General features: G+C 33.0%; 1 protein-coding gene across 1 annotated transcript in view; it reads left to right on the top strand.

Annotated features, from left to right (window-relative positions):
• Positions 1-17,069, top strand: part of LOC115880601 (serine-rich adhesin for platelets-like) — a 189,245-nt gene that overhangs the window by 86,459 nt on the left and 85,717 nt on the right. The window lies entirely within an intron of this gene.

The raw sequence follows: 17,069 nt of genomic DNA, 5'->3' as shown, positions 1-17,069 counted from the left end.
ATGTAGTAAAAATGACGTTTTCTAGTTTTGTTTCGTTAAAATTATTTTGTTGTGTTCAAAAAATGTGTTAATTTTTATTTTTTTGAGAAAATTTGTAGGTATTTAAGTCTATGAAATTTATTGATAGAGAAATTCATGTAAACGTTTTATCCAAAAAATGTGTTTTTTAATATTATTCTTCATTTTTTAAAGAACAAAAGACCTAGGCCCTCCCTGGGCGCAACCCCAGGCCCCTCTAGGATAAATTGCTAGTTACGCTAATGGCTGAATGTGTATTCAGCATAGACAGATCTTTAAAAAACCTATGACCCTACGACTTAACTGCAAAATTGATACGAGAGCCGATATTTGGACAGTTCAAAATTTGCATGAGATTTTCTGTTTCCAACGACGATACACCAGCCGGTATATTAAAACTTAAGTTGTAGTGTTCAAAATTTAAGTGTATTTAAGTGTAGTTAATATACCGGGTGCGTCTCAAAAGTGGCTCACCCCTATAATTTTCTTATTCCTTCAGATAAAAAAACGAGATTCGGTATGTTAGTATATGACATAAATTAGGATTGATTGACGTATTCAATTATTTTTGGTCACTTCCTGTTTCACCGGAAATGACTACAACTTTTGATTTTAAATGGCACTTTCGGCGTTTTTTACTTTATTCGATAGGAAATGACATTCTGAATAGAATGACATATCATATGTCAACTTTTGACATTCTTGCTCAATAAAAAATCGTATTTTAAAATTCAATCTAGAGTACCCTGGCTATGTTAAAAATACTAATTCTTAATCAAGGAGCCTTGGAAAAATAGATTTGATTGTCTAATGTTTTTAGTGTCTTGTTCTGGCCAGTTAGAAAATGCTCAAATCGTATTTTCAATCATATCTCAATTTTTTCAAATGAAACGAGGGTGGCTTATTAGCATTTTTGGAAAAAGCATTTTTTACAAATAATTTGATACCACACACTTGGTATTTCGAGTCAAATTTTCGTTACCATATGCGAAAATGTCAAAAGTTGACATATGATATGTCACTCTATTCAGAGTGTTATTTTCTGTCGAATAAAGTAAGAAAATACCGAGGGCGCCATTTAAAAAGCAAAAATTGTAGTCATTTCCGGTGAAACAGAAAATGACGGAAAACAATTATTGAATACGTCAATCAAACCTAATTTATGTCATATGCTAATATACCAAATCACGTTTTTTTAACTGAAAAAATAAAAAAGTTATTGGGGTGAGCCACTTTTGAGACGCACCCGGTATAAACAATTTATTTTGTTTTTGACAAAAATTATTAAAATGTTATTTAGGTATGTTATGCATTATTCAATATTTTGTAATATCAATGCCCTAATTTATTGCAAACTTCTTGATGGTTACCTACTGTATTATTTATATATAAATATAGTAACTTTAATCGGCACATTATAGGAAAATCTTCTAACGATTAATACGTAGCTATTATAAGAACTTCTAAACGAATCAATGAACTTTTGTCAATACGAAACCTTTAATTCGAATCGTACTAGAAACGAAAACTTTTATACCCGACAGTCACGGAACAGTTTATAACAGTTTTGCATGTTTACCAACACGAAAATAACAAGTCCCGGCCATGAAATAAGGTCAAAGAATCGCTAGGCGACTAGTATCGTAGACTCGAAAACATTTCTGTACCGTTTTAGAGTTTTTTTCGCGACATCGATTGGCTAGAAAATGGAGCAATAGAAGAACCACTGCGTTCCAATTACTCGCTGACAAGCACCGACTTTGCTTTTAAAATAGCCCTATGTTCCGAATGATTTTATTCGCATATGTGACTCCGTTTTCTGTCATCCTTTTTTTTATTGTATTTTGACGTTAAGGAATAATAAGTGGTTTTTAGAAAATTAGGATATATTTTTTAGACGGTTTATTGCTGGTTTGCCTATCAACTCCTTTTGAGAATGTATCCAATTAAAACTAATAGGTAGGTACTAAAAAACAAAACAAAAAAATTTTTAAGTTAAATTGCACTCGGTTGAGCGATAGACATATTCACTAATATTTATTTTATTTTTATTAAAATCGACATCCATTTAGAACAATAATTATACAGGGTGGTCCTAATAGTATTCCGGAAACTTCGGCAGCATATTCTTCAGATAGAAATAAGCAAAAAAGTTCGTATAAATGTATCTCCTAAAATGCTTATTTTCGGAGATACAGGGTGTAGAAGTTTCATTTTTATTTCGATTTTTTCCAAATAATTTATGAAGTAACGTCAATATTTGGATGAAGATTGGTGTCGGTTAGTTTTTTGATATGAGAAATTTGATTTTGATGTCAACATGACTCCTAATAGTAGAGGGCGCCACCTACATGTATTTTAACTGTTTTGAAAAGTAATAACTTTTCGTTCGTACCTGTATAAAACTGCTGAAATATAAATATACATTTACGAAGTTTTCTACGTAAAAAAGATCTCTACAATAATATACTTTTCGAAGCGTCTTAAAATTATATTTATTTCATCATTAATAAGAGACTCATAATCCTCTTAAAAAAGAGTAAACACGAAAATGTGCAACATAATGGCTAATGTAGCGAAGATAAAAGGATAATGTGATTTGGTAAAGCAGACTCTGACAAGGGAAGTCCATTAGAGGATGCATCGGCGTTGTTCAGGCACAAAGCAAGAGAAACGAGGGGCAAGGGGCGAACAGATAAAACGAAGACAAAGGCTTGTTTTAATTAGTACTGTCAAAATAAGGACGGTGGCCGCGTGGCTTTTGTTCGGAACCAATCTAAATTGTTTCTGAAAATACTGGTAGATAATAAACAGGATGTTTTAAGCCTTCGAATTGACTGTCTGACCTAGATCCAAACAATTTCTTGGAATTTATCTCTAAAATGATTAAAGTAGTAAAATATTTCTTTTCTTAAACGCATTAGAAGTCTATTTCCGTAAAATAAAACACTAATTCACCACAATCCGCCAAAACAGTTTATTTTTGCACTGGAAAAACTCTAATTTGCACTGGCAGATGAGTTTTAATCATCTGCTGACGATGCCAACATGATTAGCGAAACACGTGTCCAGTGCAAAAGTAAAGGGTTTTGGTATATTGTGATGAATTAGTGTTTTATTTGGCTGTTGTATAGTCTGTGAAACGAATAACTTTGAATTTGACAGATCCCGCGGGCTTTTCTAGTGTTAATTTTATTAGGTTAGCAACTTGCGGCCATGCTAACGCAATGCCGTCTCTAATAGAACAGCCTAGGAACGAGATTGATGACGTCATACTAGTTAGATACTACTGATTGTTAAATATGCTGTAGAATACATGGAAAACATAATTATTCCTCGTATTTTTGGTTTGTATTTTAACAATGATATAGTTTACATGAAATGTACATACGTAATATACAGTTAATAAATACAATATATTGTATAAACGTATGTAATTTTTTGGATTATATTCGACACTATTTTTTTCATATGACACAACACTGAAGAAGGCTATAATGTTAGCCGAAACGTTTTTTTTAAACCAAATAAAAATAATGAAAACCCAAATGAAAACTTAATCAGAAAATTTTAGAATAATTTTACATATAAAATGACAACGATCGTTATTTCATAGTCATCGCTGACGCCTTTTTTTCTATGGTATTGTATTATTTGCAAATATAATTTTTCGAACATTGATATTTGCAAAATATACATATAAATTTTGTGAATGCAAATAATAATACATCACTATTAGTAGATATTGAATGTTTTTTTGTTAAATTAGATTTTCAAACCCCAAAATTTAAAATATATTTTACATTTTACCCATTATCTTATGTACCTATTCATTATTAGTATTTTGTAAAACATTTGCTGCATTTGTATGGTTCATAGTTTATTTGTCAAAGTATTTATTACTATAATTAGGTATATATGTTGTGTTTATTAACTGTATATTATGTATATTTCATGTAAAACTATATCATTGTTAAAATACAAACCAAAAATAGGAGGAATAATTATGTTTTCCATGTATTCTACAGCATATTTAATAATCAGTAGTATCTAACTAGTGTGACGTCATCAATCTCGTTCCTAGGCTGTTCTATTAGAGACGGCATTAGTCTGATATTTAGAAATGTCAAAAGCTGATAACATTTCACTTTTGACAATTATGACATTTCGTGTTGATTTTTGCAAGAAGAGGAAGAACTGTCACTTGTTTTATTATTTTCCTTTTCTATTTCACGAAAGTAAAAAGAGTTACCTATCTGATTCGTTCAGGCACTTAATTTAAAGAATATCAGTAACTTTTTTGATAGAGGGGTTTTATATTTGCCATGTTGGTAAAAAATAACGGTCAAAATTCAAAGTTCATTTTATAGACTATAACACCACAGGTTCAAACCCCCAACTGTAATTATGTCCTCAATTGCCATTGCGTAAGTTAATATCGTATGTGCCCTAGATGATGTCGATGTTACCCAAAAATGAAAAAGAAAACAAAGAATTTGGATGAAAGAACTAAAAGAACTAAAGTTTTGCGCAACAACAAAGCGCAACACACACATACACTACACAACGCGTTGCGCAAACAGTCCCGTTGCACAAAAAATTAAAACATTCTTGAAAAATATAATAATTGCGCAACGCATCAAACAGGGCCATACATTGGCAATTTGTTGCGCAATTTGTTTGATAATGTATGGGCCGCTTTACTCATGGATCACTCATGTATATTATATAAATTATAATATCCGTAAAATACAGGCCTATATTCAATAGCGTCTACTCTATATTATTTAAAATATGTAGAATGTACAATAGTATCTCCAAGAACAGCAGCTTCCAGTACTTTTTCCATTTTTCATAAGTAAAGAAAATGTTGGACAAGAAATCAAGAATATGCCGGAAATATGAACATAAACAATGAGAATTTTAAGTTAGTTCAATAACGTGATAACGGTAACGGATAGATTTACGATATATTCCGAGAAATCTAATGTATCTCCCAAAATACCGTATTTATTACGTTACCGTAATTACTTAACGTTACAGGCACGAGAACTTTCTATTTACATTTTTCCATACATTTTTTAATACGATATCATGAGGTATATGCTCACTGGCACAACAACCACATTCGGTTCATCCGGTCCAACCGGTCTTTCGGTCCAACTAATATACCGGTTCAGTATCGGTCCCACCGATCTAATTGTTGGAACCGGTATACCGGTTGTAGGACCGGTACTTCGTGGTACCGGATACCGGTACTGAAATATTAGGGCCGAACAAGTCTCCATAGATTGTTTTTTTAAACAAAGTTTTCATGGAGCACAGAACTCATTAACTTATTTACATAGTAAGTAGTAAATATCTTGGTGTGCACCTTGTACATTTTCATGCAAATAATCTTAAGTCGACAAGCTGGTTATGAATAAGCTGTGGTTTAAAATCCGTTTGTAGGAATTTTTAGATCTCTTGGCAGCGATATTTTAAAAACAATATTTTGTTGTTTATTTGAAGTTTTATTACATAGAAGCAAATTTTTTGAAATTAAATCACAGATGTAGAATGTAGATGTTGTGATATCCAAGAAATTAAAAACATTATCATTATATCATACCGGGTGTTGCATCGTCGGACGGGACATAGGAAATCCCATGTAAATTTTAATGGGATCAATTATTGACTTCCCTAATTATTTTACAGAATAATTCTATTTAGGTTTATTTGAAGAGCACTAAAACCCACATTCAAAAGAATAACTTTAGATATTTTTGATTAGCACGTTTGCGAGTTATCGCCGATTTCTTTTTAAATATTTCTCCTTTCTTATGGCCCTGTATTTACTTATGAGCACCAGTCAAGGTAAAAGATAACTGTCAAATGAAGTTGTCATTTCAGAAATTTACCTATTTAGTGCTTTATTAGTATTAAAAACTCATTCCTACATCAGAAATCTTAAAGGTGTATGTATAAATACAAATTAATATGAATTAAACTAAAATAAAGTAATCAATTGCAAAGTTAATTATAGTATTATTACAATATTCAATAACTTATTAATTTAGGTACTAGTAAATTGTTAGAACTTTAGGATTTAAGAAGATGTTCAAATATTCCTCCATCGACTGCTAGACAATAACCCAGGCGATCATAAAATTCTCTTCTTACATTCGCTAGTGAAATTCTATTGCATTCGGCAGAAATAGCATTTTTTCACTCGTCTAGATTTGGGTATTTTTTATCCTTGTATATCCTCTTTTTTAAATGGCCCCAGAGAAAGAAATAATTTGGCGAAATCTCAGTAGACCTTGCTGGCCAATTTACTGTATGATTTACGCCAATAACGTTTCCGTTAAAACTATTGTCTAAATATTCCCGAACAGCCAGGGTACTATGTGCCGGGCAGCCATCCATTTGGTACCAAACTTCCTGATTTTCCCTAGCGGCATCATGTAAAGCAGGTAAAATATGATTTTCGAGTAGTTCCAAATAATATTCTGCATTTAAATTTCGCGTAACAAATAATGGCCCGATAATATTGTGTCCGAATATCCCTGCCCAAACATTTACTTTCTGTGGATATTGCGTCCTTGTTTCGACAAACCTGTGTTGGTTTTCTTTGTTTCAATATCAATAATTTTGAACATTGGGTTCATTATTTAAGGTAAACGTGCATTCGTCAGTGAAACATATGTTTTTTAAAAATTCCCTATCCGTGTTTGCTCTGTCCATCATATCAAAACAAAACGCCTGCCGCCGTATTTCGTCCCCATCTCGTAGCTCTTGGTGCTTTTCATATTTGTAGGAATAGTATTTATGTCGTTTCAAAATTCGAAATGTTGTAGTGTGATCTATTCCTATTTCATCCTCAAGTTTCCTTGTGCTGATCTTTCCATCGTTCTCTTCCACGCACAATAAAACTTCCAAGTCGGTATCATTTCTTGCATGTTCTCTTTGTTCCTGCCTTGCTTCACATCTGCAGTTATTTATTAGGGTACCTTTGGTCTCAAATCTCTGGATATTCCTTGCGATTGTAGATTTTCCAGGTATCGGTCTATTCGGATACAGAGCAGCAAACATGTCCGACACCTTTTGATAACTATTTCCTTGATAATACAATTTAATCATCAGTACTTTTTCTTCGGTAGTGTAATTTATGGCTAATATTTTCGATGTAGGTATGAGTTTTTAATAATAATAATAAAGCACTAAATAGATAAATTTCTGAAATGACAACTTCATTTGACAGTTATCTTATATCTTGACTGGTGCTCATAAGTAAATACAGGGCCATAAGAAAGGAGAAATATTTAAAAAGAAATCGGCGATAACTCGTAAACGGGCTAATCAAAAGTTATTCTTTTGAATTTGGGTTTTAGTGCTCTTCAATAAATCTAAATAGAATTATTCTCTAAAATAATTAGGGAAGCCAATAATTGACCCCATTAAAATTTACATGGGATTTCCTATGTCCCGCTCGACGATGCAACACCCGGTATATTAAAGTGAATCAACCGACTGATCTACAATCCGACGCCTTTCTTTTCTTCAATATTGTTCCAGCTCCCGGACTCCCCCTTAAGTCGAAAATGGCCTTAAATCGCTAGGCAGCTTGGATGGCGGGCCGCGAGCCTTAGTTGTTGGTTTGCCGTAAATAAAATTACGGCAACAAACAAAGTTACAAACAAACGCGAGTGCGAGGAACGAACGCACCGTGGCCCGCGTTCACATCATTATTCGTCCGTGTTGTATGCAAATCGGAACAAGGGGGTTTTTGTATTCTTGGCGCGCCGATTTAAATGTAAAAATCGCCCGGCGGACGATAAGGAATAACAAGCGCTCGGAGGAAGAGGCCGTCCGTAATCTTGACAGAAAAAGCCGTGTAGAACATCGGGAATTCGCCTTTTGTATTTATAGAAGAATTGTTTTCATTCTTTTTGCATTGCTTTGCCTACGAGGGTAATCTAAAAGTTTCAAGTAGATTAGATTCCATCGAAAACATAGAATGTAAAAAATGCCAAGTCTAGCAACACAATTCTTCCACTATAAAAAGTTATGAGATCTCATGTAAAACCAAGTCAGTTTATTTTATTTGGTTTCTCTTTAAGCACCTGTTTAACAATTTGTTCATAAATTGTTAGTATCAATATTAGTCATCTTTATTTCTGTATTAATTATAATGCCCAAGTCATTTCTACTAATTATAAACATATATTTCTTTCTACTAATTAAAAACTTTATTCTTAAGGGCTCTGTTTAGATTTACCACAGACTCACAATTTACTTAATAATCGAAACGGTAGATTATTACAGTTAGGGATTAGAACCTTTGGTGTTACAACAGCAAAATAAAACCCTAAATCACCACAATACGCCAAAACACTTTACTTTTGCATCTTGGTTAGCAAAACGCGCGTCCATTGTAAAAGTAAAGTGTTTTGGTGGTGTATTGTGGTGATTTAGTGTTTTATTTTGTTGATAGATTATTCTTTTATAATTACGGTGCTATGCAATTGCCAAGTCATTATAATTTTTACAGAAGTAAAGATGACTAATATTGATACAACAATTTATACAAAATTGTCGAACAGGTGCTTAAAGAGAAACTAAATAAAACAAACTGATAAATAATATAAAACATAACTTTTTATAGTGGAAGAATCGTGTTACGAGACTTGGCATTTTTTACATTCTATGTTTTTGATGGGATCTTATTTCTTTTTGTAGGTTATTTTCCTATTTTTTTCTAGGATACTTAATCATTCAAAATAATATTAAAAAAGTTTGCCTAGCAATAATTCATCATCTTTGAATTATTGAATGAAGCTAGATAATAATATCAGATGGATTAATTCTAGTTTTCTAACGACTTGTGTTCCTGACTTTTGTTATAACCAAAATTTCAACTTTAAAAATGTTTAATTTATAATTTTTAAATGTTTATTCAAAATTATATTTTTGTCAATTTTACACATATTTTATTTTTTATCTCGAAAACTATAAGAGATAGGTATAGGTTAGTATAATAGAGAACCTTAGAATTTTGATGACGGTGAGTGAGTCTCTGACGAAGTTAAAGAAGTTTGACTAGAACAAATTCTTAATCCTTGAATTATTGTTGGTACATTCTTATACAAATAAAATCAGAAGAGACCGCTTCGATTAATTTCAGTTTTCTACCTTTTTCTCGACTGGAAAGTCAGTAACCGGACAGCTGACTAAGGATATTTCGATAAGGATCGGATTCTTCATAAGGATATTTCGAGATTTTTCATTTTTTCCTTTGTTTATAAGCTTAAAGCTACTTAAAATTCAAAATTTTAAGTAAGAGAAGAGTAAGAAGGTTGTAACTCTTCTAGAAGTACCTTAGAATTTTGATGATCTGTCAGTGAGTCTGTTGAATGTCGAAATGAAAGAAATTTGACCAGCGATGATTCATAAACTATGAGGTATAATTACTAGATATTTTGGTAATCTAGCCAGTTATAGTATGTCCTCATGTGTAGTGAAAATTAATATTCTTGCTTTATCTACAACGAAGTTACAGGGTGGTCAAAAGTGCCGCTAATACCCTCGAGAAAATGATGGTACGGCTGTGCTCGACTTGGCGAGGGCACTGCTGTTACCCTAGATTAGATATTTTTGAGGTGGCTATTGGCTTGTTCCACTGCGACCTTTTCAGATCTACCGTGGTTCTCTTCTGATCTCCAGGTTACATTTTTCAGTCCTATCCTTTTCAAATAGTCTTATCATAATAAAGCATAATACATTTGCCACGCTGTCACACTGACCTAAATAGATAAATAAATGCCTTTATTGTCAAAAAATTTTTCAATTTGTAGACAAAGGTAAACTAACAAACAAAGTAAAAAAACAAGGTACACAAACAAACAAACAAAGAATAATACAAAACATTATACAAATAATATTGTCAGTCTTATTGTTAAAATAAACATTTATAAATGTTTACAATGTCAAAGAACAAAAAAATAAAAATAATATTCAAAAATATTTAGCTAATTTATAGAAAAATATCAATGACCTCTAAATAAATTCATTTCGATGCCATTAGTAAATATAGCAATAGCAAACATTAGACCAGTGTTTACAAGATCAAATTCGATTTTCAAAATATAATACAAACCAAACTAAACCTAAATAAATTCTGTCATTTTTTTCCTGGGTTTTCTTAGTAGACCCACTACAGTTTTGACAGTCTTCATGTATGTGCTTATCAGGTGTAGAACTTTCTTATGTCTGCCCTGGTGAATTTTTTCACCATTCTAAAGATTTGTTGGCCACTCACTGTTATGTGGCCATTTTTGTAACTCCTTTTTTCAGCGCCCCAGAAGGGTTTTGGACCTATGAATGGCAATAATGAGCTTTGACTGGTCTTTCCATCTGCCTTTTAGTAGCCCTTGCAACCCTCGTACCCCGGTTCCTAGATTACTATCAATCTCACAGATTAGTCTAGAATTGATCTATGTATAATCGAGTGCCTTTAGCGCTACTTGGATATCTATGAAAATAACAACTAAAACTGGTGTGTGCTTTCCTGCTTTATTATCTCTTCCACACAATAATGCCATGCTATTATTTCCGCCTGGAAAATTATGGATTATGGACATCCTTGGATAGGTTTACGGGGAATTCCTTGTTTCAGTCCTACTCATCCAGCTCATAGGTTCTATTACCGGTGATTGAAAGAATTGGGAAGACATACGCAACTTAATGGGCGAATTCGTAACAAGGCTGATTTGATTTCTACTTACGTTTCTAGTGTTGTACGGTGGAGACATCAATCGTTCTGCGAGCAACGCATAAAACACTTACTTTCTCTTAATTCGGCCAGCGAAGGCATATCAAAAACGGTGTGGATCTGAAAGCGACAGTGTTGCCATATTAAAATGTGTAATATCTGTAATATGTTTGACGAAAATATCTTTGGATGAAAAATTCGCGGTTATGTATTGAAAATTTATTCGTGTTAAACATAGAATAAACAACAAAAATAAAAATGAAATTATAGGTACTACGGAATATGTCGTATGATTCAAAAAAGGTCGTTTAGTTGGCTGGGAAATGACGATTGTTAACATTTGGATACCATAATATTTTACATATGAAATAATAACGATCTTCATTTCCAAGCCAACTCTGACGCCATTTTTTGCTTAATCATATAATATTATATTAAATGGTTTAATGATATAGAAAATCCGTATTATTAACATACTCTACCCAAAATCCGTAAATCTACATATTAATCAGTAGTTCTGGCAACATTGTTTCCGGCAACCACTCATTCTGTCGACTGAATGCAGAATTACAGTATAGCATTATTTATCCGCTGCGCTGTAAACGACTCAGCGAATAGCGCGCAGAGCTAAACTAAATGTCGGAATTCTCGGATAGGCTGACGGTCATCAGCTACATCTCTGACAGGTTTTGTGCCACGAATATGGTTGCGTATCTTCTTATTTCTTCAATCAACCCTATAACGTTATTTCAACGAGTTTCAAAAAGAACCACGACACTATCTTCACTTTTTGAAAAAATAGAATTTTTAAACCACTCCATACGATAGCCAATACTGCCGATATTTAGAAATCTTGTGGTTTTAATGTGTGAAAGAAGAACATCCTGGCATAACGATCCCTCATGCCTGGAAATTTTTTCATTCCATTTTTCACCCAATCGCAGAATCGATATTTCTTCTGACGGTGCATACTAATTTCTACTTAAATTTACTGATTTTACTGTAAAAAGTACAATTATATAGTATCCATTTACTTCACTAAACAGAAATAATGTTTCATTAAAGTACTATAACAACTATAATAAATGTATTGTTTTATATTTTCAGACGAGCTGGTCTTTTAAGAAAACTGTAAAGAATAAACGCTATAAAATTTTAATGAAACTTTAATTACACTTTAATAGCACTATGTGTCATTTAATTTCAAGATAACTGCTTCTACGTAATAAATCTTTATTGTTTTTGAAAAATCTTCTCTCATCGCCAGTTACAGGAGGAAATATATACCTCCTGAAACGTTAAGTAGTTTTTTGTCCTTTATACAGGGCGAGTCTTAAATAAGAGCAAATATTTGTAGGAGTAGTATATTTCGACCCCAGAAACACGATTTGAGGTTTTTTTGCGAAAAATTTTGAAGATTTTGATTTTTTTTTTAGTTTTTAGTTAAAAAACATAATTTGTTGATAATACGGCAACATAGGTAGTAGATTCAATTTACAAGAAAGAAAATCCAGAAAAGATCCAGTGATTCTCAAAATTTGAACAAAAAATCAGTTTTTTTGGAAATTTTCAAAGTAAAATATCTCGGTTATTTTGGATTTATTTGAAAAACGGTAAAAAGAAAATATGTTTTTTTTTTATCGAGATCTACCAGCCCTGAAAATATTTGCACTTATTTAAGACTCACGCTGTATAGGTAAATTTGTTCTACTAGCACAGTCACTGACAAGCTGGTCAACATTTCCCAGCAAGCATTTGTACCGGTAAACATCTGAAAACTCCAAGTCTGATGTCCAGCGAGATAAGGTATGGTTTCCATAGACAACGTCAAAAAATTGACAGAAAATGATAGACTAGGCTCGTTATTGGGATATTTTCCCACCTCGCTAATAAAAAAAATAGATACATTTCATATTAATCTATTATATAAAAACTCCACTTAAAACCCGAAGGTATCTTACGGTTATAATTAAAACGTTGAACTTTATTGAGAATTTTAATACACTCGATCAATAATAATAATTGTTGTGTATTTGTTTTATTTCGCGTAATCTTCTCATCATCAATCAATAACAAAATTAATGACATATCAATTTCTTTGATAGCAGGAAATGAAATAATCTAAGGCGATTATAGAAAAAAAAAATGTGTTATTCATTAGTAAATCATTAAGTAATCCGATAAATCGTTAAGTCGGCCCACCCAGTGTATATAATAAATAAATAGAATTACTACATAGCTACAATTCATATAGCATGTTTTTCTGATATTTTAGTTATAAACCTTTTATAAACATATTAAATGAAAATGTGACATATAAATAGAGTGATCAGGCGTTCGTCAAAATTATATTACCTTAGAAGAAATTAACGAGTGTTGGAAGACGGAAGATATTTCCTACTTTAACATGCAAAACATTATGGAATTTTGTTTGTCTTCCGGAAAGTAATGCTTATACAGAATGTAGAATGTTTAGGAGGGGAGTTAATCACTGCGACCTTACAGATCTATTGTGTGTTCCTCTTTCTTGAGTTATAACGAGTTCATACAGTCTCACGGCTTTAACAAAAGCCAGTATCTGAGACTCCACAGAGGCCAGCTGTCCATCCCCGACATCAACGGTACCAAAGTTCAGAAGTGTCTAGCCCCAGCAAGCAACTATTAAGCTTGACCAATCAGGTTGGTTAGCGTGGTTATTTGAAGTGTGTTAATTCATTGGTTTTTGTCAAAAACTCTAACGTGATTGCTAGGGCTTAATAGTTGCCTGCTGGGGCTAGACACAAGTCCAAAGTTCATGGTACAAACGGTCGTCGTCTCGGCGCACTCAGTGATAAGTTGTTCTGGTGTTTCCCCATTTTCCCCACAGAATCTGCATTCGCCGTTGTTCCTCAGATTCTGCCTACTGAGGTGTTCGTTGAGGAGTCAGTGTCCTGTTAGAAACCCCGTGACAATCCGAAGATTGTTTTTACTTAAATCATGGAAAACCTTTGATTTTTCTCGGTCGTAAGTTCTGAGGAACTTTTTCGAGTGTCTTAGACCGTTGGAGGACACCCATTCCAGGTTACGGATGGAGTCTTCCAAATTCTTCAGTTCCGCTTTCAGTTGGTTCCCGCTTGGAAAACAGAAGGATTCTGGTCCAGTTAGTGGGAGTGTTCGTTAGTGGGAGTGTTTTCTAGCTAGAACATTTGCTTTTTCATTGCCGTTTATCCCTTGATGAGTAGGCACCCAGAGTAGGAGGACTTTATTTTCTTTGCCAAATTTGTTCAGTTTCTCTAGACATTCTTTGACCAACTTCGAATTGATGGTTGAGTTGATCGCGTTTAGTGCTGCTTGACTATCGGATAAAATGGCTATTTCCTGTTTTCGATAGTTTCTATCTAAGATAAATTGTACGCATCTTTCGATAGCGTAAATATTTGCCTGAAGGATACTGTGGTAGGTGCCCCTAGCCCATAGGTGCTCAGTGGAGTATTTTTTAGTTTTCGGCCCAAATACTCCTACCCCTGTCCCTGCTTTGGTTTTGGAAGCATCAGTATACCATGTTATGGTATGTTCTTTTACATGCTGAGCAAACGTTTCTTCCTTCCAATCCTTTTTATTACCCAATAACTACATTGAGGTGTTTCTCAAAGTTGTAAAATTCTTGGTATGTCATCCACTGGGAGTTGGAGATGCTTATACAGAAAAAGTATTTACAGTTGTCAATAAGCTGTTGATATGTATAAAAAAACAACAATTATATCTATATTTTTTCAAATATATGGTAATTATAAAATACAGCATAACGAGATCCAGCGAATATTTCATTAAAAAAGAGTAAAAGATACCTAATCTATTCCTCAAAAAGATCCATTCCGTCAAAAACATGCGAGTTTTTCGGTGGAATGAATTTATAGTTTTTAAAGTTTTTAATTTTATGTGTTTTTTAACTTAAAATTTGCTATACCGGGTGCGTCTCAAAAGTGGTTCACCCCTATAACTTTGTTTTTTGTCACTTTCACCGGAAATGACTACAACTTTTGATTTTAAATGTCACCCTCGTTATATTTCTACTTTATTCGATAGAAAATGACATTCTGAATAGAATGACATATCAGAGTTAACTTTTGACATTTTCACATATGGTTTATTTGAAATTGTAACATGCGGTTCATAACGACAGTTTGACTCGAAATACCAAGTGGTACGAAATTATTCATAAAAAATGCTTTTTCCAAATATGCTAATGAGCCACCGTGAAAAAATTGAGATATGATTAAAAATACGATTTGAGCATCTTTTAATCGGCCAAGAGAACACACGAAAAACATTAGACGATCAAATATATTCCAAGGTTCATTGATTAAAAATTAGCATTTTTAACACAGCTCTGGCACTCTCGATTACTTAAAATATGATTTTTTTAAGCGAAAATATAACATAAAATCGCATATGAAAGTTGACGTATGATATGTCATTCTACTCAGAGCGTTATTTTCTATCGAATAAAGTAGAAATATACCGAGTGTGCCATTTAAAAATCAAAAGCTGTAGTCATTTTCAGTGAAACAGGAAGTGACCAAAGACAATTGAATACGTCAATCAATCCTAATTTATGTCATATAATAACATACCAAATTAATTAAAAAAAGTTATAGGGCTGGGCCACTTTTGAGACGCACCCGGTATATTTTTTTAGGTTTAGCCCTACTAAATGTTTTCTGAAGCTCATTCAGAATTTTTTATGTTTATGTCAATCAATCCTAATTTATATCATATAATAACATACCAAATTAATTAAAAATGTTATAGGGATGAGCCACTTTTGAGAAGCACCCGGTATATTTTTTTTAGGTTTAGTCCTACTAAATGTTTTCTGAAACTTATTCAGAATTTTTTATGTAAAAGTTGCATAATGCGTCCGTCAGTATTATTCTTGAAAAATGTGTCTGCTATTTTTTTGCCGCCACGCCTGCCTCCGTCATCGGTTGACTCAAAATATGGTCACTTTTCATTGAAATGCATTTGTATGATGCTACTTTTTCCCGGAAATTGTCATTTCATAGCAAGAAAAAGATTCAAAATAGTTTCCATCTTTTTAATACAGGATATCCCCGAATCGTCTTTACAAGAGGAAACACTTCTTTATTATTAACTTCATGAAAGTTTTTGCATGTTCTAAAATTATTAATCCCGTTTATATTTTTTCAAATTTCCCCACCGTTAAAAAAAAGAAGTATTAAAAATCAAAACGCCTTCGTATGGTAATCTCCATTTCTTGAAGATGATTGTTAATTTTCATTATAGTCATATTTTTTTCTGTTTAAATATGTTAAATAGCAAAATATATAACGTTAATAAAAATTAATAATAACCATCTATCAAAGAGTGAGAACGAAATTCTTACCATAGAAACGCGTTTTGATTTTTGTATTTTTTTTGGGAAAAATCAAGTATGTTTTCATATTTTATAATTTTCTCTAAAACAGTATGGAAATTTGAAAAAGTATAAACGGGATTAACTATTTTAGAACAAGCAAAAACTTTTATGAAGAATAATTTTTTCTCAAAAAGTGAATAATAAAAAAGGGTATTCTCTTGTAAAGACAATCGGGAGACATACGTAGAGATACAAGTCTATTGTATCTATAGGTTTAAAATGAATCTTTCCAACATGCAATATGCAATATACGACCACAATTGACCTCTATAATTACACCTGTAGTACCTCGTTAAGTAACAAAAACTAATAGAAATTCCTCGAATCCGCGATCCTAAACAAACCCCACCTGCCATAACAGCGTTCAGCAGGTCGTTAGAATCTCGTGAACTATAGCCCGGAGCGGCACGCCGACTAGTGAAAGTACCCTCCGCCGCTAGTAGTACCCGTATCGATTGAAAATGCCACGATCTCGCGGACGCCGCCGGATGCTAAAACACGTAATACCTAGTCCGACAACTTTAGAATATTTCAGCAATTTTTTTGATGGCCCTAAATCCAGCAAGGAAATCGAAAAGTTCAAGCTCACTCAGGTTCAGAGAAGGGCTGATGAAAAGAATGTCTGAAACCCTATAGGAATCTAGCCGAGGTGGAATCAGTTGACTAAATTGCGCAGTATTTTAAATGTCTATTGGGGTAAACCAGCTATTCCTAAACTGTGCACCGTAAAGCCTGTCAAAGTGCACCAAGGCAATGTACACAAATCCAGATAAATGCATAAAAGAAGCTAAGAAGGAAGCTAGTCTTAATATTTTTGGACCGGATTCATCCAGCTTATTGTCCATCCCATCATTCTCAGCTTATTCAATCATTTCCAAT

Source organism: Sitophilus oryzae, unplaced genomic scaffold (genome assembly GCF_002938485.1).
Source record: "Sitophilus oryzae breed Bouriz unplaced genomic scaffold, Soryzae_2.0 scaffold_1639_pilon_pilon, whole genome shotgun sequence".
In the NCBI taxonomy this organism is placed as follows: Eukaryota; Metazoa; Arthropoda; class Insecta; order Coleoptera; family Curculionidae; genus Sitophilus; species Sitophilus oryzae.
This window is presented reverse-complemented; position numbering and strand designations above follow the sequence as displayed.